Source organism: Enhydra lutris, unplaced genomic scaffold (assembly GCF_002288905.1).
Source record: "Enhydra lutris kenyoni isolate GAN:26980312 unplaced genomic scaffold, ASM228890v2 scaffoldscaffold61, whole genome shotgun sequence".
Classification (NCBI taxonomy): Eukaryota; Metazoa; Chordata; class Mammalia; order Carnivora; family Mustelidae; genus Enhydra; species Enhydra lutris.
The window spans coordinates 1811099-1837795 of NW_019154145.1; positions in this window are offsets into that span (position 1 = coordinate 1811099).

Consider the following 26697-nt stretch of genomic DNA (forward strand, 5'->3'; position numbering starts at 1 on the left):
GGTCATACTGGTAGGAGGGCAATCGCAGGTTGGCCCGCCCATGAAGCAGCAGGCACAGGAAGAGTCTGTGTTCATGCGTGAGGGTAGGGGTTTTGCGAGGAGTAGGGAGAGAAAGAGATGGGAGTAGGAGAATCATATTCTCCCCACAGTTTCCACAGACTCTGAGTTCAGCTGTTACCAGAAGATCTTTAACTAAAATGAGACCATTTTTGACATGTTGCTTTGTGATCATCTTTTTTCTTCTTCTAATTATGTATCAGGAAATATTTCCATGTTCATACATAAATCCTAAAGCGACACCTTAAACAGAGCGTGACTGCATATTAATTCATTTGTCCTCTTCCTTCTTCTCAAACATGCATATTTTGTGATAAATAGTCCTGAACACATACACGCAAAAATACAATTAAATACCTCTGGGGTAACAGCAGGTATTTCCAGCCTCTCTCTCTCTCTCTCTCTCTCTTTTTTTCCTTGAGATTTTATTTACTTATTTGACAGAGGCAGACAGAGAGAGGGGGAAGCACACTCCCCACCGAGCAGAGAGCCCAATGTGGGGCTCTATCCTAGGACCCTGAGACCATGACCTGAGCTGAGGGCAGAGGCTTAACCCACTGAGCCACCCTGATGCCCCTCCATCCATTCTCCTTACCTCATCTCCGGCTCAGCATCCTAGGTTCCTCCTTCAGTACTCCTGGGGCCATTCTATTCTTTTGGGTAAAATTACCAATGGATTTTACACAGGAACAGAAATAAGCCAGCATATCCACGTAGGGCTTATTCTAAGAATTTAACATAAATGCAGTGATTGTACTTACTCTGTTAAAACACTGATGGAAAAGGAAGTACTAGATTATCCATTTATTTATTTATTTATTTGTTTGTTTTTATTTTTCCATGAATATATGTGGTATTTATCTTACAAAGAATCCATTAACTAAAAACTGACAATATCACATTAGCAAAGAAACTCCGTGATGCTCAGGAATTTCTCTCCTTTGTATTAGTTGCAGAATTAAGCAAAAACTCTCCACACAAATGGTGAAGTCTTTTTAAAAAAATTACTTATTTATTTCAGAGAGACAGCATGGAGCTGGGGTGCAGAGGGAGATGCAGAGAGAGAGTCTCAAGCAGACCCCATGCTGCGCAGGGAGCCTGACGCAGGGCTCCGTCTCATGAGATCATGACCTGAGCGGAAACCACGAGGGGGATGCCTAACTGACTGAGCCACCAGGTGCCCTGAGGTGGTGAATTCTTCCCAAGACTGAGGCCTGGATATCACAGCTCCTCATAAGGACCCAATCACGTAGTTGCAAAACGTAGTGAATTTTGAATGATCAGACTTTGGGGCTGTGCCGAACGGCTCTTCCGCTTTACCCGAGGCTGGAAAGTTATGGCCCTTCCAGGGAACACTTGAAAAGCATCATGTAAAGTCTCAGAAGTTATAGTTCCGTAACAAACCTCACGTCTGAGGGCAGGTACAGATCTAAACGGAACCTCCGTGGGTGGGGGGGGTGCCTCTGTCCCACTCGCTGTCGCCCCAGCAGTTGGAATCGGCGCTGGAGCCCCGCAATCCTGTGGGCACAGGCTGAGTCTGCGATAAAGGTGCGGTGGGACCGCGGCACGTCCGTGAGGTGTGTGCGTTGTGACGGCAGCGTCAGGAGAATGACCAGGAAGCCTTATTTAAACTTCACAGTCGTTTAGGGCAGATTTTTCAGTAGGGAAGATGTGGCCCATTTTTTTGGACAGAAAGCATAGCATAGTTTACCTGCACACAGGCTTTACCGCTAATGCTCCTGCCAGCCCCAGTCCTTCGTGCAGTATTTCCTTCTCAGACAAAATAAGAGACGCACAACCGCTCAAATGGAGCTGTCGTCCCCTCAAGAATAATCCTAAAGTGTCCGGCTTTCAGGGACATCAAGGTCATTACAAGAAACAGTAACGCTGGGGTTGAATGAGCTGTGACAAACCTGTCCACATTTTCGATGTAAATATTATTAATTACACATATGTCCTCTGAAATTCCTAAGCTACTTAATCAGCAGCGAGCACAGGACTTCAAATATTTCGTAAGAACTATAGCATTAACAACCCTATCAAACCCTCTGCTTTCCTCCTTTGGGTATGTTTGTTCTTGAATGCAGAACTAGTCAGCTGTCCACTTTTGAAAGAGAACATAAGGGGCATCTGGGTGGCTCAGTGGGTTAAAGCCTCTGCCTTCGGCTCAGGTCATGATCTCAGAACCCTGGGATCGAGCCCCGCATCAGGCTCTCTGCTCAGCCGGGAACCTGCTCCCCCCTCTCTCTCTGCCTGCCTCGCTGCCTACTTGTGATCTCTGTCTGTCAAATAAATAAATAAAATCTTAAAAAAAAAAGATATAGAAGGTAACATGTGACTACAGGTGTAAACAGTAGCTTCTCTACATTGGGCACATCAGATCACCGGCTGCCAGACTGTGTTCTGAGCCATCAGTTCATCGAGGGAACTACAGCTCTTTTGGGAATATTCTTGGAAATGCATTAATTTAACCCCTCACTTTCTATCAGCTGTACCTGGGAACACCTGGATTTTTAAAAACATACGGCACAATTTGCATTCAGGGAAAGTCCTCCTTCTTAGGACACGTTTCTGGGAGTTTCGGCGAGTGCGTTTTGTTGAGGAATAGGGTTGTGCTGCAGGGAGGCCCTGGGGACCCAGACTTGTGTGGCGCCTGTGAGCCTGCAGATTCCAAAAGCCATATTGGCTCGAGTGAGACTTTTCTGAAAACACCTGCTCTTCCTAAGAAGACTGAGTAACTGACGACTACTCCCCTCTGCACGGGAGCTCGGCGTGGGCATGTCCGGAGCTCGCGTGTCCGGAGAGTGTGCGGGCCCCATGAGTGGCTCACACCGGCTCTGTTCGCACTCGGTAGGCTGACTTTGAGAATGACCCTTACTGTCCCATTCTGCACATCGAACCTGTCTGTGTGTTATTCCTCCGGGAGGCAGCAACACTGAAGGGGCTAGAACTCAGGTTGATGGAGGGGGACACATTTTGGAGCATGTAAGGAAAAGGGAGGAGCACAGCAGGTCAGGATGAGGAGGTTCTCCTGTCCCACCTGGGGGACGTTGCCGCTTTCACATTTATTTGCACCTCAGACATGTGTGTTGACTTCCTCTTGGAGTGGATTCTTGTACATGAGACGGCAGCGCTTCCTCACTTCTTCTGCCAGTGGTAGGGAATCCTCCCCCTACCTTTGTAGGTAAGTAAGACTACCCCTAGTTTTTGTCTAGTCTGGGTTGGAAGGTGCCCAGTTTGGGGCAGACCCCAGAAAGACTTACCTTGGTTTTGGAGGCTGAAAGCCTGTTTCTGAGGGTCAGCTTACGAAACATGAGGACTGGGATATTAATTGTATAAAAAACCTCTTCCCTTCTTTGTGAATGTCAGGATTCTTCCTCGTTTTTCCTCTATAACAACCTGTAGGGGGGAAAAAAGTCATTTTATCATTTGAACCATATGATAAATGTTCTACCTCACAATGACACTATTCCCATTTCGTGATTAATCGAATATTTAAGAGACTCTTTAAACTTGATTTGAGAGGTAAGCACAAGAATATGTCTCTTGCACGTGTCTTCCCTGTGTTAAGTTCATGATTTCAAAACCCGTAGCCTGTACAGCACGTTGCTTATAAAAGTGATTGATAATGATGTATTGTCTGAGGCTGAAAATGCCAAATCAAAAACTACAGTGACTTTATCATGAAGCTGTATTTTTCTCTGTGATAATCTTTTTTTTCCTTGTAATAAGCAACTCATCTGCTCTTTTAAAAACTTATTTGTATGTATAGCTCCCCATTTAAACTCAATTATCCCTGTTAAGTATATGCATATTTGGAACTATGATGTATTTCATTAAGATGAGTTTTTATGTAAGAAATAAATCTAGAATAGAAATGCAAAGAATAATTTATCTATTATGTATTCCAAATGTAGACATTAAAATTCGTTGCGTAAATGATACTTACTTGAGGATGTGTAAGGCTAATAATGATAGGACAGTATTAGTGTATCATCTTCATTACTATTAGCAATTTTGTGCCCCATATGAAGACTTTTAAGTTATTCTTTTTAAATATTTTATTTATTTATTTGTCAGAGAAATAAGAAACCAAGGAGCAGGGATGTGGCAGGCAGAGAGAGAGAGAGGGAGAAGCGGGCTCCCCGCTGAGCAGAGAGCCTGATTCGGGGCTCAATCCCAGGACCCTGAGATCATGACCTGAGCCGAAGGCAGATGCTTCACTGACTGAGCCTCCTCAGGGGTCCCTTTGTAGTTATTTTTTATAACAAACTGAAACAAATAAACAAACCCAAAACTGTTGTTTCTCAATATCATCTCAATAAGTAATAATAAAGTTATCTCTCAGTATCCTTACTTATCCTCATAAAGAGGGGACATTTTCCAAACTAAAGAGGAGATAAAATAACCCTTGGCTCTGAGGTCAGAGTTCTGTTTCCGAGGTGACTGGCATCTGTCATCCTTCTTGGAGAAGATAAGGTAAGCACTTCTGTGCAGTGATGCTTTTGCAAGTACTGTTCTGAGAATTTTTTTTTTCCCCAAGCAACTTCATTCCCTGACAATGAACCCTGTCAGATCAATGTTATTTTCTCTCTTATCAATGTGTCCCCTTTGCGATGTGGAGACTGGCTGGGAATAATGTTCTGTCTGTTGAGATCATGATTCCCAAACTATAGCATGCAGGCTACCCTCGGGGCTCTTTACCCCACTGGTTGCGGGCGCTGCTCCAGGCTTCTGGAGCCGTGGGTGTGGGGGCAGGTCTGGGATGACACATTCCAGCAAGTCCCCAGGCTGTGGGTCCAGGTCCGAGGCACGATAATGTCACCCTTTTGAGCACTTCCCACGCTGTCTTGACAGGACATGTTGCCAGTCCCTTCTCCTGCACTAGACCATGACACCTGTGGGGCTGTGTCTTTTGTCCTAATGGCTAGCACCGGTACGTGGCTCACAGGTTTTAAACAGCATTTGTGGGATGACTTCTTAAGACATGGGAAGAATTTGGAAGCTGGGTTCCTAGTAACAGTGATTCTTGGGACATCCCCTCACTAGGTTTAAAGAACTAATAATAATTAAGCAGAAACAAATTTGGGGAGTTAAAATACGTTTTAATGAAAAATGGAGTTGCTTAAAAATGTTAAAAAAATAGACTAACAATTGAAGGTTGTCTTAGGTGTGATGCCTTCATATAAATAGCACTTAAAGGAGGTGAAAAGTCCATTAAATTCGATCAATGCAGATCTAATTCCATTGACTGAAGGATCTCAAAGCTTTCTTTCTTTTCCTCTGGGCCAAAGTTATCTGTTTCTTGTGCTTTGGGGGCTCAATAAAATAATATATTAAGATTAAATTCTATTTTTACATTAATGTACCATGAAAACCAAACACACACTGCGTTCCTTAAGCACCGATAAAGCAATTCATACTTGGAGTATGTTTATTTTAATGGAAACATGTTATTGGCAGAAAGCAGCTGGGGTACAAAATGTCATTCTGGACTTAGAAGATGGCTGGGGTGATAGCACCGGGATTTGGAGAGGTGGGAAGATTGATAAAAGTTTCAAGCCCCGATAGGAGTAAATAACACAGAGCATGAAAGATAGAGAAATAATAAGTCATCTTCTGCGGGGCTTTTGGGTCAACGTGGATAAAAGGAACAGAATAACAAGTTTGCTTTCCTCCCAAGCTCTTCCTCTCTCCCCTCCCCCGGAGCTGTGGAGGGGTTGGGGGGGATGGACGTTCTACAGTGAGAAGCAGGAGATGCCCAGACCGCCCGTTATCCTATCTCGCCCACAGAGTTTCTAAGTCATGGAAAGAACATGGAAATAAGTTTCAAGGAGCTCTGTTTATTTTATCTGATGAAATCATGGACCTCCCTGTGTTTTTTTCCATCTTTACTGAGGTATAGTTGACAAATCAAGATCGTATGCATGGAAACCTCCTTACAGACTAGCATGACTTCCAGCAGAGAGTTTGGATCCCAACAGAAGACACCAGCTCTGTCTTCTCCGGTCTCAAAGCTACAGAGCGTGCAAGCACATGCCTGTGTGCTCAGAGGCACAGGACACCCCTTCTCCCCTTCCCTTCTGCACCCCATTCTCCAGCAGAGAGAGCCGAACACGTATTCCCATTCTGATGAAGCACATCCTTGCTTCATCAGAATTAATTTTCCAAAGACAACATTTTTCTCTCTTTCTTAAAAATCCAGTGCTCTATAAACATTGGGGTACAGATGGCCCTTCTTTTCACTACATCTGTATCTTTGGGGTAAATACCCAGTAGTGCAATGGCAGGGTCATAGGGAAGCTCTATTTTTAATTTCCTGAGGAATCTCCACACTGTTCTCCAAAGTGGCTGCACCAACTTGCATTCCCACCAGCAGTGTAAGAGGGTTCCCCTTTCTCCACATCTCCTCCAACACAGGTTGTTTCCTGTCTTGCTAATTTTGGCCATTCTAACTGGTGGAAGTTTGTATCTCAATGTGGTTTTGATTTGAATCTCCCTGATGGCTAGTGATGATGACCATTTTTTCATGTGTCTGATAGCCATTTGTGTGTCTTCATTGGAGAAGTGTCTGTTCATATCTTCTGCCCATTTTTTGACATGATTGTCTGTTTTGTGTGTGTTGAGTTTGAGGAGTTCTTTATAGATCCTGGATATCAACCTTTTGTCTGTACTGTCATTTGCAAATATCTTCTCCCATTCCGTGGGTTGCCTCTTTGTTTTCTTGACTGTTTCCTTTGCTGTGCAGAAGCTTTTGATTTTGATGAAGTCCCAAAAGTTTATTTTCGCTTTTGTTTCCTTTGCCTTTGGAGACATATCTTGAAAGAAGTTGCTGTGGCTGATATCGAAGAGGTTACTGCCTATGGATGGGACTGGAAGAGATTACGCTGAGTGAAATAAGTCAAGCAGAGAGAGTCAATTATCATATGGTTTCACTTATTTGTGGAGCATAACAAATAGCATGGAGGACAAGGGGAGATGGAGAGGAGAAGGGAGTTGGGGGAAATTGGAAGGGGAGGTGAACCATGAGAGACTATGGACTCTGAAAAACAATCTGAGGGGTTTGAAGGGGCGGAGGGTGGGAGGTTGGGGGAACCAGGTGGTGGGTATTGGAGAGGGCACGGACTGCATGGAGCACTGGGTGTGGTGCAAAAACAAGGAATACTGTTACGCTGAAAAAAAAAAAATCCAGTGCTCTTCTGTTGCCAAGGGACGTCCTCATGGTTAGTAAATGGCGCACGACGGCCGCTGCTATAATCCCAAGTGCCCTCGAGGCCGGGGCCTTGGGGCCCCATCTCCCATGTTTGCCCACTTTCCCACTGGCTCCTTGGAGTGACTTTCTTATCCTTTCTCTTCCCAACCCTTTGAACAATCTTTGGGAAGGAAAAGCCTTACTTGACTTCATCCTAACAATGACCTACACACACAAGGTACGAGCATGTACGAGAAACAACTCCACCTGCTCAGTCTTAGAGAAGCAAAGATGGTCGTCATTTCCTGGGGACCTTTCAAATGTCATCTCTTCCTGACCTTCCTTTGTTATAAACAGTGTGGAAATTCTATGATATTTATCACTCATCGAGCTCCTCGTTCTTGTGTTTTTGTTTATCGTCGGCCGTATCACCAAGTCTGGTTGTTTGTGTTGAGGTTCAGAAGTCGATTACTGCTCAACAATTAAGAGCAATTAATGAACTAAAGGAGGAGGTGACCCAGCCAGAAAGACGACGGAGGCTTTCTCGCCGTTCTGGAAGCTGGCATGGGGAGGAGGACCTGGCTGGGGGGCTCACCCCTGGGGTGGTGGAAGGAAGATTTCTTTTCACCCTTCATTTTGGGAAAGTAAATTCCACAGCACACTCTGAAAACTTGGGCTTATTATCTCCAAATACCATTTGAAAGTAAGTGATCAGCACTGTGGAGTCATTAAATACACACGGTTGGAATATTGAGCTTATAATCTATGGGAACGACTTGGAATCTATTGCCTCATTATTTTATTTTATAGCCGCAGACATAACTTGCATTATGTTTCAGTGAACAATGAGCATCAAACCCTGACAAAATTACCTCATTTCTTTTTATGCTTTCTCAATATAGGCAAATGCATTACAAACTCTAATTTATTCTGACCCAGAAATTGCTCTGTGGCCTGTTCCTGCAGGCCCTCGCGTGCACGGCACAGGAAGTCATTCAGCGTGGGATTATTTTTTCTTATTTTTTCCCCCGAAATTATTGCTTATATGCCCACAAGTTAAAATAAACTCAAATTAGCCCTCCTAGTCAATTTCAAGTTATGTTTCCGAGAAGGTGACTTCCCCGGGGTCAAGTCCATTCTGCTGTATCTAAGAGTAAGAAGAACGGACAGCCATAGTGACCATGGACCAGCCGCGGGGACGAGCATCTCGCAGTCGCCACTGGACCCCGAGGGTCTGCGTTTGCTCTGCGCTGTCACTCGGCGGCTAACAGCGGAAGGGGTCTTGCTGGCCAGCGACACAGGCAGGACCTGCAGGAATGGAGCGGCAACTAGGAGCCGTGACGTGGCCACTCCTGGCCACTGGCGCCTGTCTGCACGTTGGCTTCTGTGCACCGAGCGCTGGGCTTGCACACAGCGTCCGCCCTCCGTGAAGGGAAGGCCCAGCCTTCGTCATCCCCGCGCGAACCCACCCTGAGCGTCATTGCTGAGTGAAGTCATGTTGTAGAATGCCACTCTTGTCGCACTCCAAGCAGAAGGAAGGAAACCCTCGGGCCGGAACCCTCACGGTGGCCCCCCGGGGGCGCTGCCAGGGCTCTGGGGGCCATGAGGGCCCTCCGGGGAGAGCTCAGGGCTGCTGGAACCTTCTCTGCCTCCATCAGCAGAGGCTGGGAGGGTCTGTATATTGGCAGAGTTCACAGAGATGTGTGCCCTTTACTATGTGTTTGTTAAACCTAGGGAAAATTTTTAAAGTTTTTGAAAAGAGACAAAGAAAGATGGGTTTGAGAAGAAACAGCTTGTAAGCACCCGGCCACCACCCAACACAGACAAAGGGAGAAGTCAGGCCACCTGCCAGGAGCTCAAAGCACACAGACGGCCGCCTGTCCATCTTCCCCTGCTTCTCGTGAATTACTGTAATCCCTCTGGAGGTCTCCGAGTGGTCCGCACAAAACCAGCACAGACTCTCCCACTGAGGCTCTCCAATTATGCTCCGGGCTTTCTGAGAGCTAGACCCAGGATGTCTTCCTACAGAAATTGTAAAATAGCCTTTTTCCCCCCATTTTGCAGAGAATTCAATGGGTGATATTTTCTTCATTTGGTGTTTGTTCTTTTTGTAAGCTCTCTTTAAATCTCTGTTATCTACTATCACCTTTCTTTTGCTGAGCTTTTACCAAAATCGAAATTGGTGAGCAGAGAGTGAGTTTGTGTTGGAGGAAACCGTGTCAGTGGCTGCTTTGACAGCCCTCTTCTTCGGGGTTAATGTGTTGGTCACACCGTGATGGTGGACTGGACAGGAGAGAGCACAGCAGTGGTTTGAAGCTCTTCCTCCATCCCTCCGGTTCTGAGGGCCCTTCAGGGTCCTGTTTTCTGGGCCCCTGAGCCGGTCAAGAACTTCTGCTCCGGGAGGAACGGGGCTGGCTTCCCTCGGGAACGTCGGAGGAAGTTCTGTCTGTCGCATGCCCCAGACCAAAGCAGCACAGCTCTGCTCGCTTCCCTGGGGAGGCTGGTTGAGCCCCCCATCCTGTCCAGGCTGCACCTCCGGCGGGGGCCTCCCCCTGAAGGTTTCCGTGGGGCTCAGAGGTGAGGGCCTGCCAGCAGAATGTGGCAGCCAGGCAGCCTGGCTTTCTTCAGGTTGGGAATTTCCAGAATGCCCTAACCTTTTACTATTTCAGAGCGACTACATAGTAGCTCTATGTTACAGAGCAGAGAAGGAGCACCAGGAAGGAACAAGCTGTCAAAGGACACACGAGATGGAGTTTGAGGCTAAAGCTAAGCCTCAAAACTAAAACCTCTGACCACAACCTTTAGATCTTTCTTTGTTTCTTTTAATGTTTTATACCTAAATTTTATTTGGTTTGGACTTACATTCCTTCTTTCTTCCTTTTTCTTTGGGGCGCCTGGGTGGCTCAGCCACCTAGGCACCTGACTTCAGCTCAGGTCATGATCTCACCGTCCTGGGAATGTCCCGCACGGGGGGAGGGGGGGGTCCCTGCTCAGCAGGGAGTCTGTTTCTCCCTCTCCCCTTGCCCCTTCCCCTACTCACGCTCTCTCTCTCTCATTCACCAATAAAAATAAATAAAATGTTTAATAAAATAAGATACAACTAATTTAAGGGTTTATGTTTTTAGAGCAGTTTCAGGTTCACAGCAAAATTGAGGGGAAGGTTCAGCGTTTACCACATGCCCTCTGCAGCCCCTCCCGCACGGCTTCTCCCACTATCTGCGCCCTCCCCCCAATGACGCGTTCATTACGACTGGTGAGACTGATGACGACTGACATGTTGTCACCACCTAAAATCCGTAGTTCACAGCAGGATCACTCCGGGTGCTGCACGTCCTGTGGGTTCCGCAGGTGTCTAAGGACATGTGTCTGCTGCCATGGTCTCGTACAGAGTAATTTCACTGCCCTAAAAATCCCCCATGATCCACCCGTTCGTCCCTCCCTCCCCCCCTCCCCCCGGGCGACCACCCATCTCTCATGATTGCCATAGTTTTGCCTTTCCAGAATGTCATAGAGTTGGAATCATGAAATATGTAGTCATTTCATCCCTGAGATTTTAATCATTCCTTAAAGAGAAAAAAAAAAAAATGTTTGTTGGACAATTACAAGTCCCTGGTTGCATGTCCGTACCTGGCACAGCACAATACTTTGAGTCAGTCTAGAGGACGCCTCCCGCCCTGGATTCTAGGACATTAGGATACAGTGTTCAATGGTTTTACCAAAACGATTTCACCCCCGGAAATTCAGGAGGCATGTGTGCGTCTGTCCTTCTTGTCTGGCTGTTAGAGACGTGGATTTCTTTGCCAAGACCATCCCAGAAATGGGCGAATGCAGACATCAGAGCTCAGGGACCAGAGTGGTTCGACCAGAGGGGAGCTGGGGGGACGGGACTGGTGGGTTAAGTAACCAGAGAGCATGGCCGGGAGCTCTGGCTTGGGCTGCAGGGGGAACAGAAACGATGTCTTAGCAACCCTTCTCTAGTCACACATAACAACCCCCCAAAAGGCTGGTAATTAAAAATCCAAAGCATGCTGCTCACAAAGGGAGCCTTGAGATTTTGAAAATGATTTTTAGTTTTGGGTTTAGGTGAGTAAAAACTCAGATGAAAGGTCTGCGTTAAGGTGACTTCAAAGTAGCTGTCTTCTCTTTTGAGGAGGAACACAGTTATCAAATCCCCTCACTGATACAATCAGGCTTGTCTGCGCCTGGCTCTCGGTGTTATCAGATAATGTGTCTGTCTTCTCTGCAGCCCAGAGCTTTGCGGGGCTGGCGTCCCCCACCTCCGTCCCCCTCCCCAGCACCTCCCTGGCTATCTGAGGATGTGAGAGCGGGATTCAGGGAGTGTGGCTGAGCAGTGCGGCGAGGACAGTGAGTGCGACTTCTTGTGGCCCAGGTGCGTGTTTGGCCGTGGGTGATAATCGTGTGCCGCCATGGGCCCTGGGGAGGCAGCCGCCACACTGAGCGCACGCAGATTTTATCTCCCAGAATTCCAAGTTTGCATCGAACCTGGTAAATGTCACTTAGATCTTCCAGCCAGATACTTGGTCTCTCCCTCCCTCTCTCTCTCTCTCTCTCTTTCCCTCTTTCATTTTCTGTAAAGACTCATTCATTAGGAACCTTTTTTTAAAGTTAGTTTCTATCCTTTCGTGACTTCAGCGACCCCAGTGGCTACATCGTTCACACTGTGCTCCAGAAGGGCGAATTTCAAGAGGGATGAATGAGATCAGCCTACGGTTTGTTGGACAAATAAGGGCGTCAGGAGAAACTGCACGTCTCGTCCTTGGAAACTAGATGCTCACACCCATGTGTGTCCTGGCGTCTGGTGGCCCATCCCGCAGGGCCACTGAAGGCCATCCGTGGTCTGGTGTCGAGAGGGGCAGTTAAGCCTGTGTGGGGAATCGGGCTGTCTGGTTCCAGCATTGGCCCTGCCACCCGCCATCCGATGACCCTGTGGCTAATTTGACCCTTCTGTGGATATTTTGTCAATGGTGAGCTTGAGCCTAACTTAGGGTTTCCTTTCTACCGTTGCTCTCAGGCCGAGAGGAGAGGGTGTCTGATCTAATTTAGGCAAGCATCACAGCCCACGCGATACCTCAGTAATGGCAGTAAATATCCCTGTGATTCAACGGTTGTTTCTCTTTTACAGAGGAAATCAGGGTCATCCACCTCATTCATGAAATAATGTAATGTCTTGGGACTAGATGGAAGATGAAAAGACAGGAGAACTGCTCTCAAGGTTAGGACGTGTGGTGATCACCTGCTACTGAGACAGGAACTCAAAGAGCTGGGTGAAGCTGTGGCAGGTGCGGCCTGAGCGAGGAGGGGAGCAGGTGCATAGCAGGTGTGGTGGCAGGTGTGGCCTAAACAAGGAGCTCAGGGAAGCCCCTCCATCTTCTCCACTCAAATCACAAAGCCAATAAGCATCTCCACATGGGCTGACACTGGTCTTCCAGCCCCTAGCTTCTTGCTTCTCTCACTGTACCACTTTCCATGTTTCCCGAGCTCATCCTGGGAATTTCTCCAGGAAACCATGACGTGTTTGAAGGGCGAGCTCACATGTGTTCTCTGCATTAACTTGGGGCGGAGACATGACAGAGATGCCCAGTGATGCCTGCCTCTGATCATCGCCTTCTCTGAGCAAACGGATGTAACAGCCTTAATAGGGAATGATGTACAGCACGAACTTCACCGTGGTAAGAGTACAGTGCTGTGATTTTTGTGGTAGGTCTTTGGTGGGTCAGCCATCACCCAATCCAGTTTCAAGACATTTCCATCACCCCAGACAGTTCCCTCGAGCCTGTTTGCAGGAGATCCCCGCGCTGTCCCCAGTCCCAGGCAGACCCTGATCTGCTCGTCTTATAAATGTATCTGTTACCCACGCTGCATATGTTCTGTAAGAGGAATCACAGAATACGCAGTCTTTCGTGTCTTTAGTGTCTGGCTTCCCTCACTCAGCGTAGTGCCTTTGATGTTTGTCCGCAGTGTGGATCCATCCACATTTCATGTCTTAAGTACTCAACAGCATTCCACTGCAAGAAATGTCCTATTTTGTTTATCCATTCATCAGTTTATGGACATTCGGGTCATTTCTACTTTTTGGCTATTGTGAATAATTGCTGCTTTGAATATTTGCACACCCCTTTGTGTGGACGCATTTCTGTTCATCGTAGGTAGATACATAGGGGTGGAATTTCTAGGCTGAATATTAAGTTTATGTTTAACTTGTAGACACACCACCAAACTGTCTTCCAAAAGTGGCTCCGGCATTTTGCACCCCTGCAGACCGTGAACGAGAGTCTCCTGGGCTCCTCATCCTCGCCAACGCGTAGAAGTCTGTCTTTCCGATGATGCCCGTTCTTGTGGGAAGACAGAGTTCCTCAGTATGGTTTCAGGTGGCACGCTGAATTCTCACACGGGGCCTTTTTATCTTGTTCGACTCTGAAAATGGAATGACCTCCGACACTGCCCTCCCCAGTCCTGCTGCCCACCATGGCCCTGGACCACGTTAGTAGCCCCTGGCGTAGCTTTCCCGCTCTCCCTACTAACAGACAGACGGACGCCTCCTACAGGAAGCACAGCATCTGAGACATCTTTCATTTAAGACCTTCCATTCTGAAACAGGACTAGACATACAGGAGGGTAAAATTTATCTAGAAAATTGTATACAGAATTCACACATAGGTTTCACCCCATTTGCACAATATAACATCTTACGTAAACCTGGTACCATTCCAGAAACGAAGAATGCGGCCTCGGTGAAGGGCTATTAACACTGCTGCCGCCCTATTGTCCCATTCAGGGCCTGCCTTCCCTTTGCAGCCCGAAACTGTGTTATTGTCTTCCAAGATGGTTTTGTCTCTTACTGCCCATCTGCTTTCCGTTTAGATTTTAGAAGAGGCTTGCTGAAGTATTCCTAAAGGCCTGCTGGCATTTTGATCGATGTTATGTTCAATCTGTATGCTAAACTGGGGAGAATCGACATTTTAACAATATCGATACGTCCGAGAATGAGCGCAGAGTGTATCTCCATTTATTGAGGTCCCTTTTGATTTATTTCATCAGCGCTTTGTAGATGTTAGCTCACGGACCTTGCACATGTTTTCTTAGATTTATACCTAAGCACTTTTTTTGTTGCTATGGCAAATACGATTTTTTGTACCAATTATTCATGTCCAGCATGTACAAATACGAATGATCTTTTATAGACCTAGTACAATTCTATTCTGCAATATTGTGGAATTTATCTACTATTTCTAGAGTTCTCTTTTTGAAAGACTCTTCGGGAGTTTCTAGGTGGATAACCAGGCCTTCTATAAAGACAGACCTCCGGTTTATAGCACACGATATGCTGTCGAACTACAGTGGTGTGAGAGGAAGTGTTGCCTGGTGTTCACTCTGACGGTCAATCACTCAGGATTCCGTCGTTAGCCAGAATGCCAGGTCCATGTTTTTCATAGATGCCAGTCAGCACATTATGGATATTTTCATCTATTCCTAACTTTCTAAGAATATATATCATGAATGAAGATTATCTGTCTTTGGTCAAATACTTTTCCTGAATCTACTGTGACTTATCTCACTAATACGGTGAATTGCTTGCATTGATATGCTGCTCTGTAGCCAGGGGATAAACACCCTATTCGACTAATGCATCGCCCTCTTCGAACTTTACTGGGTTCGATTTGCTGGTATTTAGTCGGGAACAGTTGTGTGTGTATTCATGGGAGATACTGTTCTCTAGTTGGCTTATCTTGTATTATCTTCGGTTTCCATATTAGAGCAATGTTGGACTGGTTTTCTACAGTCTGTCTCTTTCCTGTGTTGGGGAAGAGAGAGTGTCGACTTGCTAACGATTCTTAAGCATTTGTCATAGTTCACCAGTGATGACCTTATGACTCAGAGTTTTAACAGAAGACTTTCAACTAGGAAATCACATTCTTTGGTAGATGTAGGACTATGTTGGTGGTCTGTTTCTTCCTGAATGAGTTTTGGTAGTTGTGTCTTTCAAGGGCTTGGTCAATTTCATCTACATTGTTGAATTTTTAGGCTTATTATTATTATTATTTTTGTATCCATTAGTCTGTGGAGTCTGTTGTCCTGATAATTCTCCTCTTGGGAAGGCACACCTTCCTGGACTGTGGCTCCCTGGTGTTCCAACCCTTCTGCCAGTGCGGGTCCAACCGCACATGTATGCCTGCCTTTCTTTCAGGGCTTGGTGGGCGTTTCTCCTGCTCTGCTGTCCTAGCTGAAAGGGGTTCCATCAGTCTCCTCAGAGGGAAAATGTCCATGTCCATAGATTACTGATTGTTTTCAAAGATTCTTTGGAAACTTTTAGGTAGATAACCATACCTGAAGATCATAGATTCTTTTCCCCATAAGAGAGAGAGAAAAGTGCCAGGGGGGGACTTTGTGACCTCCCTTCAGTGAGCGGTTTTTCCTGTCCCCAAATATGCAGCACAAGAATGACTTCCTCAGCTCTTAAAATTCTTATAGAGATTCCCTGGTTTTGCTCTGGACGGAAAAGCTTGTAAGATGATGCACATCTTTCAAAATCGTATTTGCTTTACCCTAAGAAGATAGTGAAAGGATTGTCACAAATAATAAGAAAAAAATAAAGGTAGTATTAATTCCAGTATCAACAATGAAAACCAGTAGGTGATACCAAATATATATTTAGCATTTCCCCTGGCTAGGCACTACGCAAGGTCCTTTACCTAACGTCTAATGTAAAAGCGACACAGTGAAATGGGTGACAATATTATTATTTTCTGTTTTTCTAATTAAAGTCCAGAGTCTTAGTTTCACCAAGTCGCAAAAGCAAAATAAGTAAAACACATGAGACTCTAAATTTGTTTAGTATGACTTTTGTTCATTTAGGGCACATTCAGTGTGTTTATAGAGCATAAGTAATAGAGTGTGTACCTGCATACAAAGTAGTTTTGTTTAATATCCACTATATCTTCCATAAGTGTAGGACATGGTTCAAAATACATTTATATTATCATGGATAAGTCAAAGGGGGATTCCATTATTGGATTACCAAATTCTTAATTATAATAGTCTCCTAGACAAAGATTTCCAAGGAGTGATAACCAAGAATGCCATTATTTTGGGATATAATATAATTCATTATGCAAATAACGAATATGTGGTTTCCAAAATAATAAGTATAATAACAAAGAGATACTAGTTAAAATATTATGATGACATCCTGAACACGTTTCTTAAAATTATAATATTTAAGGTATTAATGGGATCTAAGTTTTCATTAAAAGAAACACACTAAATAAACATTACATCTTAATTATTGGAACTGTAACAATTTAACAGGGGGAAAAAGAGAGTTTATATTTCAGTATTTATGGTACTGAGAGAGTGTACTCTGAGTGTTACAGTGATGATTATATTTTCCGTGACTCAAATGTGCAAGTAATTTATGGTGGAAGCCTAGAGACCAAACCTAGCTTATTCAAAACAAACAACTTAATTAGGGGCTAGTAATATTTTACTGTAATTGGCATATAAACACCCCCCCTGACAAATGTTGACTTTTATCAGTCTGATCATAAGATAAATTAACTGGTGATTAATTAGGTTCATTACTTCCTGGTGTAATTGAAGGGAAGGGATCTGATTTGCTTACTTTTAAGAAGAAAATTAAGTTTCTTCAATAATTCAAAATAGATGTTTAGGCGAATCAACAAACTTTGTCCTTATTTGTACTTCAGATGATCTGCTCCAGTCCAAGAGAAGAAAATTTACAAGAGACCAAATGTTATGAGCAGCCACAGGAGGCAACTAGGAAGTGTTGGCGAGTGACCCAGAATGACCAGTGTGTTAGAACGAAGTTCTGTAACTCCAAGGTTGGACAGCTTCACACCAAGGACCAGGAAGCTACCATAATCAGAGTCGGCATTGTCAGTTCTTTTTGGACAATTACCATGAAGCTACCATAATCAAAGCAGTGGGTAATGCTGAGAGAATGAGCACACAGACCTGTGGTACAAAATAGAGAGCTTGGAAATGAACCCACACAATAGAGTTGATAGTCACCTGAGCTCTGACCTTTGCAGAGAAGCAAAGGCAATTTAACAGAGAAAACATAGTGTTTTTTAACAAATGGTGTTAGAATAACATCTATAAGGGGGAGAAAAACAACTGGGCATAGAACGTTCTTAAAAATTAGCTCAAAGTAGACCAAAGACCAAAATATAAAATACAAAATTATAAAAGCTCTAGTATATATATATATATATAGAGAGAGAGAGAGAGAGAGAGAGAGAGAGAGAGGAGAAGATCTAGGTGAGTTTGGTTCTGGTGATTTTTAGATATGTCACCAAAAACTGAATCTATGAAAGAAAACACTGATAATTTGTTATGTAATAAAAGTAAAAATGTCAGCATTGAGGAGATGAGTATCAGAGAATGGAAAGACAGCAGCAGACTTGGAGAAAATCTTTGCAGAAGAAAAATCTGATAAAGAACATATGTTCAAATTATACCAGTAATTAAACTTCAACTGTATTACAACAAACAATCCAATTAAAAATAGGCAAGAGGTCCGAACAGATTCCTTACAGAAGAAGATGTACAGATGAAAAATAAGTGTAGGAAAAGATGCTTAACATCATTTGTCATTAGAGAATACCATTTTTTTTTACATTTTTATTTTAATTCTAGCTAGTTAACAATAGAGTTATATCAGTTTCAGGTATACAATACAATGATTGAACACTTTCATATACGAGCCTATGCTTAGAAAATACCAAATTGAAATAACAATTGCATATCTATTAGAAATTTCATTAGACATATGCATTAGAAGGCTGATATCTAAAAAACTGGCAATGCTGACTCTTGGTCAGGGTGTGGAACGCTCACTGCGGGAAGGAATGCAAAATGGTGCAGTGACTTTGGAAGAGTCTGGCAGTTTCTTATAAAATTGAATAGAGTCTTACATGATCCATTACTCAGGCTCTTAGAGATTTGCCCAGCTGATTTGAAAACTTATGTCTACACAAAACCCTGCACATAAATGTTTATTGAAGCTTTATTCATAAGAGCTCCAAACAGGAAGCAAACAGAATTTAGTCGGTGAGTTGATTTCAAGCTGTGTTATGTCTGTACAATGGATATTATTCAGTGATAAAAAGGAATGAGCTAGCAAGCCATGAAAAAAAAATGAATCTTAAATGCTTATTTCTAAGTGAAAGAAGCCGGTCTTTAAAAAGACACATACTGATGTTTCCAATTGTATGTCATTCTAAAAGGTAAAACTATAATGATGGTAAAAAAATATATCCATGTTTGTAGGGATTTTGAGACGGGATAGGGGGATGAATGGGTGAAGCACGGGGGAAAATTGTGGGTGAACTATTTTGCAGGTCGCCATAATGATGAATTCAAGATGTAGAGGAGCACTTGGCAAAATTCATAGAACTATAAAGCAGAAAGAGTGAATCTTAATGAGTGCAAATAAAAAATCATTTAGGAAGGGATGGGTAAACTGTAGAAGGTAACAAGTCTAGAGGAGTTACAAGGCATAAAACAGTGTTGTGTTTGTGGGGGAAGTGAGTGTGATCTTGGCAGCTTTGGAAAAGTGTGGTGTTCGTACGAGTAAAGGCAAAAGGAGCTAGGCACAAAGTCTGCACTCTGACAGAGCTGAAGTTCTTTCCCATGAGAACAGGGATTAACAGTTCAGGAAACACTATCCATGCACGCTGGAATTGAAGGGTAAAGTATGTGGATGGGGGAGGGTATGAGCCAGGCTTCCAGTGTTAGAGTGGGCAGTTACAGGTAAGACAGGGGAAGAGGCCAGAATGATCCATGTGGCAATGAATGAAGTTGCGGATGTCAGTATGAACACTCGTTTAGCTTAGTGTGCACATACATGTTTATAAATCAAAATGGTTAGATATGTGTGTGTTCTGGGGTTGTAGAGACACTTATCTCCCTGCTTCATCAGCTGAAGGCCTAGAAATAAGGACACCAGTAGCAGCGAGCACCCCAGCTCCCAGATCTTGGTCTCTAATACCATTCTCTACAGAAAAAAACAGGGATCCAAGAAAGAATGGCTCCAGTTTGGGGAAGGAAATAGGCAAGATGATGACATCAGCCCTTTACCATTGCAATCACCTCCCTGAGAACATTGCCCTGGTCTAACCTCGGAAAAACATCAGACAGATTCCAACAGAAGAACTGGCCATCATTCCTCCAAACTGTCAAGGTTGTCCAAATCAAGGAAAGTCTGAGAAACTGCCATGCAACTTGTAAATGTTGATGCTGTCCTGGGTGGGAACCAGGGACAGAAAAAGGAAATTATGAATGAACAGAGGTAATTCGAATAAATCACTGACTTCATTGAATAATAATATATTAATTTTTGTTACCTAATTTTAGCAGGTGTACCTGCTAACATAAGATGTTAACAACAGAGGAACCTGGCTGTAGGGTGCGTGAGGACTCCATAATATAGCCACAATAATCCTATTAAATAAATAGGATTATTTAATCCTACTAAATAAATTAATTAAATAGATATAAAACTATTCCAAAACAGGAAGTTTATTGAAAAACTCCTAAATGAATACCAGAGTTAAAGATGGTAGATTGAGGTTAGGTACAACCATAATTACGGATGTTTGTGGGTTGAGGATTTAGCAGCATCAACAGAATTTTAAAGTTCTTTGTGTGGTTGTTACGTTGAAGCTCGCCCTACTCCTTCAGGTCATCCAAACCTCGACGTGGTGGCGCCACGACGCCTCCTCATGGTTTAACCACATCTGAAATTTTCCTTATGGCGTCTCCCCACCTGAGTTTAGAGCTTGTGAACATAGGGCCATCTAAATATGGGAGTGGACTGTAAAAACCTACGTTTTTATTGTATTTTCCTTAAAATTTTCAAATCGCTTACCTAACTATTTTGTTAGGCCTAAACATGTTTTCATTAATTATATTTTTTTTATTTTTTTCTTTACTTGGAAGAAAGAGAAGTCATTTGAATTAGACTGCTAATTCTAGACAAATCCACTCATTCACTCATTTTTCCAATCCCCTTCTACAAACATATTTGCTTAGCTCCTCCAGTGTGCTAAACGTTGTCTTAAGCATTTGAGCAGTATCGGTGAAATTATCATAAAAGACCTGAGCTCTCCAAGAATGTTATATTTTAGGAGGGCAGACATGTAACGGATGCTGAATGTGATCGATACGTCACTTGTAAACGATGTTAGAACAGTCGAAGTGTCATGCAAAATTAAAGCAGAGTAGAGTCGGAAGGATTAGGGATGTAGGGTTGGGAAAAGGAACATCTTCGTATTAAGTAGGATGGTTAGCACGGGACTCCTGGAAAGTTGTGACTTGAAAGATTTAACGAAGGGAAGGGAATCAACCACTGGGCATCTGGAAGGAGAGGTTCCCGGAGCAGGACGCAGCCCAGCCACACAGGCAGGCAGGAGGGAACGGTTCTGGTGTGTTTGAGGAACAGCAGGGAAGCCGGTACGACTGGAGCAGGGCACACAAGAGCACCAGGAGATGGGCTCTGAGGACAGTCGGCAGAGCAAGGTGACCTGGGCGGCCACTGGTCCATCCTGAAGACTCGGTTCTACTGCAAATAAAGTGGGGGCCATTGTGACCACCCTGGCTGCTGTCTGGAGAGAACGCACATTCAGCGGGAGAAGGACAGAGCAAGGACGGTCTGCAGAAGCTGCTGCAGCCCCTCCGCTGACATAGGACGGTGGCGTTTAGATCAGTGACCAGATTCTGGGTTTATGCTGAAGATCAAGCAAAAGAGCATTTCCTGAAAGATTGTGAGAGAAAGAAAGAAAACAGATTTTTGTTTGGGGTGGGGGAGACTCAAGGAATTTAAAGGTCGAATTTGAAGAATCGGGATGCTAATGATGGGGCAGAGCAAGCGGAAAAGAGAAGAGGGCTTCCCTTCGGAATGTGCTGATTTGAGACTTCTGCCCAAGTCCAGACGGGAATGTTGAGTTTGTAACAGGACGTGCATCTGGAGTTCCACACAGAAGTGGGGCAGGAGGTGTAACTCAGCGCATGTCGACATACAGTTAAGGCTGGGCTGCTCGAGTTTGGGCAGGGGAATGACGCGATGGAGAGGCAGAGACGGGAAGAACCACCGCCCTCCGCACACCCTCATCCTGGGCTGTTCCTGTGACTTCTACTCGCCCAGGGACACTGACGCAGAATAGCTCTGATTAGATCAGGAGACTCACGTCTGCACAGTCACGAGCAGGGACAAATACGAAAGGAAAGCTTTCACCAGGATTTCCACTCAAGGAAACATGGATTGCTTTGATATGTGTAATTTTTCTTTTCCCCTGAAATCCTGGCAAGATTCTTCAGGAATATCATCAACATACGTTGCCCTTGCAAAATCTGAATTTTCTTCTCCATTAAATTGGAAAATATAATCTAAACTAAAACAAATTATTGCTATCAAAGGACCAAGGAATGCATTTAAAATGTAGTTAATTGTTTAGCTATTACACTGCTTTTATTTTCTTTTTCTGTTGCCCTTGTAAAATTGCCTTATTATATTTTATTTTTTTAAAGATTTTATTTATTTATCTGGAGAGATAGAGAGGGGGAGAGTGAGCAGGGGGAAGGGGCAGAGGGAGAGAGAAAGAGGCAGGCTCTTTGCTGAGCAGGGAGCCCGACATGGGACTCGATCCCAGGACCCTGAGATCATGACCTGAGCTGAAGGCAGATGCCCACTGCATTTCACTTTTTGATAAAAGTTGTAGAGTTAAGTGTACAATGTGATGCACTGACATACACTTCTTGTGTGTGTGTTGAGCGCACCTGACATTTCCAGCGTTTGGTACAGGATTGCCAGCTGCCGTCCTCGTGTTGTGGGGGAGATCCCTGGGCTCTCTCATCCTGCAGAGCTGGAAGCTCGTGCCCACCTCCCCATATCCCGCCTCCCCGCCCCTAGTAACCAGCCTTCTCTGCCCTGCTTCCTTGGATTTGACTTTTTAGATGCCATGTTGAGAGCACTCCTCTCTTTTTTCTTTCGTCCCTGACTTACCTCACTTAGCATAACGTCCTCCAGGCTGGTCTGTGCTGTTGCAGATGAGCAGCGTTCGCGACAATGTTACTAGTAGGCCGAGCACTGCTGCGTTGCAGATAGAGCCCCTCACCCCAGTCCCAATGGCTATTATTAAGGAAACGACAGGTGCTAGTGAGGACGTGGAGAAAGGGGAGCCTCCTGCACTGCTGCTGGGAATGCACGCTGGGGCCGCCCCTCTGGAAACCAGCACGGAGGGTCCTCAGAAGGGTGAAGCCAGAGCCGCCCTACGGCCCAGCGACCGCATGATGGGGCGCACATCCCACAGAAGGGACGTCAGCTCCTAGAAGGCTCTCTGCGCGCCGTGCTCACTGCGGCTCTGCTCACAGGAGCCCAGACCAAGGACCACCCTGGCGGCCGCCCGCGGATGCGCAGATGAAGACATTGTGGTCGTATACACCGTGTTTAAACTAAATTTCCAGAATTGAGAAAAGCCACAGGAGACCAAGAAACTGATTAAGCTCTGCTCACAGTTTCTTCTCAAATCTACAGCCCGGTGTCCGCACAGGAGGGACTGGCTTGGCCTGTTATCCTCAGGTTTGGAAAGTCAACCCTGTTTTGTTTTTAATCTCCGTAGTGAGTTTAGATAGTTATTTTAAAGGCTTTTGGGTTTGTCTGGTGCCTGTGAAGCCTCCCACGTATCGTCCCCATCACTCAGCCGGAGTCTGTTAGCACCGTCTCCCTCTTTGGAAACGGCGCTTGTGATCCTGAATTCAGCTTTCCCTCAGCCCGAGGAGTTGTGCTGGGTTTTCCTCGGGGCACAGGACACCTCCTCACCCCGCTGGACAGCAGTCCGTGGTGACCCCGCTTCCTGGGCGTCCGGTGCAAACCCCGTTTGTTCTCGGTTCCCAAACACAGCAGGCGGTTTACCGTGCATGCAGATACCTCGAGGTTAGCTCCGAGTGCCGATGGCATATTGTAATCACCCAGGGCGGGCTTGCGGAACCTCCAAGTTGTCCTCTCCAAATCTACCACTAAAATCTGTAAGAGAAAGTGCGATCTCACTTGTTTTAGGCTGAGAGCGTGTTTCCCCAGCGCCGAGATTCCTGTGTGGGAGCCTAACCCCCACCCCGTGATGGGGTTCAGAGGGGGGTCCGTTGGCAGGAGAGTAGGATTGGGCGAAGCCATGAAGGCAGGGCCCCCGTGATGGGTTGGCACCCCTGGAAGATGAGGACGAGGCTGGCGCTCACTCTCCTCTTGGAGCGAGGTCACAGCGGGAAGCCAGCCGCCTGCACGCCGGGGAGACGGTCTCGACGGACCCGAATCTGCAGGCACCTTGACCTAGGACTTCCCAGCCTTCGGAGCTGTGAGAAATCACTGTCTAGGGCTTCAGCCACTCAGCCTGTGGCCTTTCATTATAGTTAGGGGACATGTCACTTTAACACACGGGTAATCCCGAATGACAAGCCGCAACCCGAGTGGCTCTGGGTTTCCTGATGCAGCAACACCCTTGGTAGCAGGTGGGATCCCGCTGGCGGAGCGGAGTCCCTCTACGTGAGCCCAGGATGCGAACCTGCCGGCATCAGCGGCACCCCGACATCCCAGTGGCATCTCTGCACACGTCGGGGGAGTCGTGTGCAACCCACGGGAGGTAACACTATGGCTTTCCGAGTTTCCTGCAACAGGAGCATTTTTCTCACTGTTATTAGTATTATTATTATTCAGAAAGAGGAAGTCTGATTTTTTCTGTTGCATTTCAGTCCAAAGAGTAGGAACTGTTTAATCAAAGTATTCTGTGAACCGACTCCAAAAATCTTTGCAGTGAAGTGTGTTAGGTTATGGCAATACTCAGACCAAACCCCGCCCAAAGGGAAATGTCGTTGTTCATCCCAACAAAGTCAGAGCAGGGACGGAATGAATGAACCGCATGCAAAATCTCGGAGGTGTGCGACAGCTGAGCGTCAAACTCCCCGGAGGGGTGAGCTCTCACAGGAATATCTTTCCTGGGGCCTTTACTTGCAATTAAATAAATGCACGTTTGTTCATTTTTCCTTCTGCATGAGAAGGGAGTGTTACCGAGAAGGCCCACGAGATTCCAACATCTGTGTGCATACGTGCAGGCCCCCGGACACACCAGCTCCTTTCCTTGGCTGGACTCTTGAGGTGACACCTGTCCGAGTGTGGGGTAAATATCCTGTGTCACATGCTCAGGCGAGCCAGAATGTCTTTCTAGCAAGGTGCCCTGGGCAGGCTGGAGACCCCAGGACGCCAGTGGTGTGACTGCTCCTGGGTCTGAAGGCCCAAGAGCCGGGCCAGCCGACGGCATAAGTCTCAGTGCACGTGGTTGCGCAGAAGGCTATGTGTGTGTGTGTGTGTGTGTGTGTGTGTGCGTGCAAATCCCTCCTGCCTCACCTTGGTTCTGTCCAGGCCTGCAGTGGACTGGATGAGGCCCCCGCATGGGGGAGGGGGTCTGCTTTACTGAATCCACTGACGCACCCCCACAGACACACCCAGAAGAGCCTGTGCAGAGAGCTGGGCACCTCCTGATGCCGTCAGTGGACACAGAAGATTGAGCCCTCAGTCCACACTGCTCCTGCAGGGACGTCCGGCGTCCTGGGGCCGGCTGCTGGCCAGGGAGGAGATGACGTGGCTTACGAATTGACCCAGAGTACGGTGCCTGTGGTTGGAAACTTCCTGTGGGTGCCGGTCTGGATCCGCCCCACCCGTCTGGGGATGTACAGACCCACGCTTACGCCTGCTTCCACTGGCCACACGGCCCACCGGCTTCCTTGCCAGAAGGTTCTGAAAGGCCTCAGGGAGCACCGTTCTCTGGGCTCCCCAGGAACCCGAACCCCTCACACATTTCCTGGGGATGTGTGTGCACCCGCGTGCCGGCTGGATGCTGGGCGTGCGCGTGTCCACCTGCGGTGACGGCCTGTGCTGGCTCTCAAGGCCCCAGCTGCACCTTCGTGAGCACCTCGGTGAGACGCAGGAACTTGGTGCTGGGGTTCGGTTCAGCCCGCCGCAGGCCCTGGCCTCACGGGAATGTTGAGAGACACTGGGAGAACCTTAACACTGTCTTCATAAAAATGAAGTTTTAGAAACTGATTTTTCGTTTTAATCAGCCAGCTATCTGCTCTGACTTAAGAGGGCTTGAATCTCTGAAATGATTTTTCTTTTCTGAGCGTTGTGACACCTATTTTTTTGTTTCCTTGGTAAATGGGCCGCACTCGTAGGACTCCTGTGACGGCAAGTGACAGGGGAACAGTTTCTCTGTCTGGGAGTAAAAACGGCCTTCACCCTGGAGACGCTGGGTCTCCCTGCAGAAGGCGGAGACCACGGAGCTGGTGCGCCCAGAACCCGGAAGCAGCCCACCTGCCCCCTCCCTGCATCCTCCTTGGCCCCTTCCTGCCCCTTCCTGTGTCCCCCCTGCCCCCTCCCTTCCCCTCCCTGTGTCCCCCACCTTCTCCTTGTCCCCCCACCCCCTCCCTTTGTCCCTCCTACCCCTTCCCGCCCCCTGCCTGTCCCTCCCTGTGTCCCCCCTGCCCCCTCCCTGTGTCCCCCGTCCCCTCCCTGTCCCCCACCCCCTCCCCGCCTCTCCCCTCTGGCTGCTGGCACATGCGCTGCAAGCCACGGACTCCCGGAACAGTGAACACCGGTGACCGCTGAGGTGTCCGTCTTGCATCCGTGTCTCCCCACTGCACGTTTACCCCATGAGGGACACCAGAGCCCACAGGGACCACTCTGGGGTGGGGGCCCGGAAGGGGCAGTGTCCCTGGCCCGGTCATACCTGCAGACCATCCATGTACTTCAGGAGGAACGTCAAGGCTGTGCATGTGCACCCTCCTCCCATCGGATGACGAAAGGAGGCCCTAGGCTCTTCGGCAACATTTTGTATCTTCTGTGTCTGAGCACTGGGCATGTGCTGTTGCGTGGGAGGGGACCTAGACAGGCATCTACCTGTGAAAGCACACAGAGTTCTTTATCGTGTTAACACACGCGTCTTACTCACGGGGCAATGTGGGAGCATGTGCTCTGGGCCGCCGAACCTTCTGTTCCCTCCGCTCCCCATCTTCCCTGGCTGCTCTGTGTGGGGTTCTCCGTGGCATGGCCACCAGGCATGGGAGAGGCACGGGGGGCGGTGTGGGTACGTCCCAGGTGCCATAGCCTCCTTTCCCGCCTGCACACGTCATAGGACCTTACAGCCGCTCCCTAATGTCTCCACGTGACCCGGATGACCTTGACAATATGGAGCCCCACCCTTCCTGCTCCCTGTTTCCCTTCCTCTCTGGCTCAGTGACTCACGCCTCCTCCTCACACTCCCCTGCTGCATCTCTGCTCTCCCACACGCACACGTGCCCACTTCCCGGTCCACACCGACCAGTCCGCGCCACCCAGAAGACCTCACTCCCCACCGACCCCATGC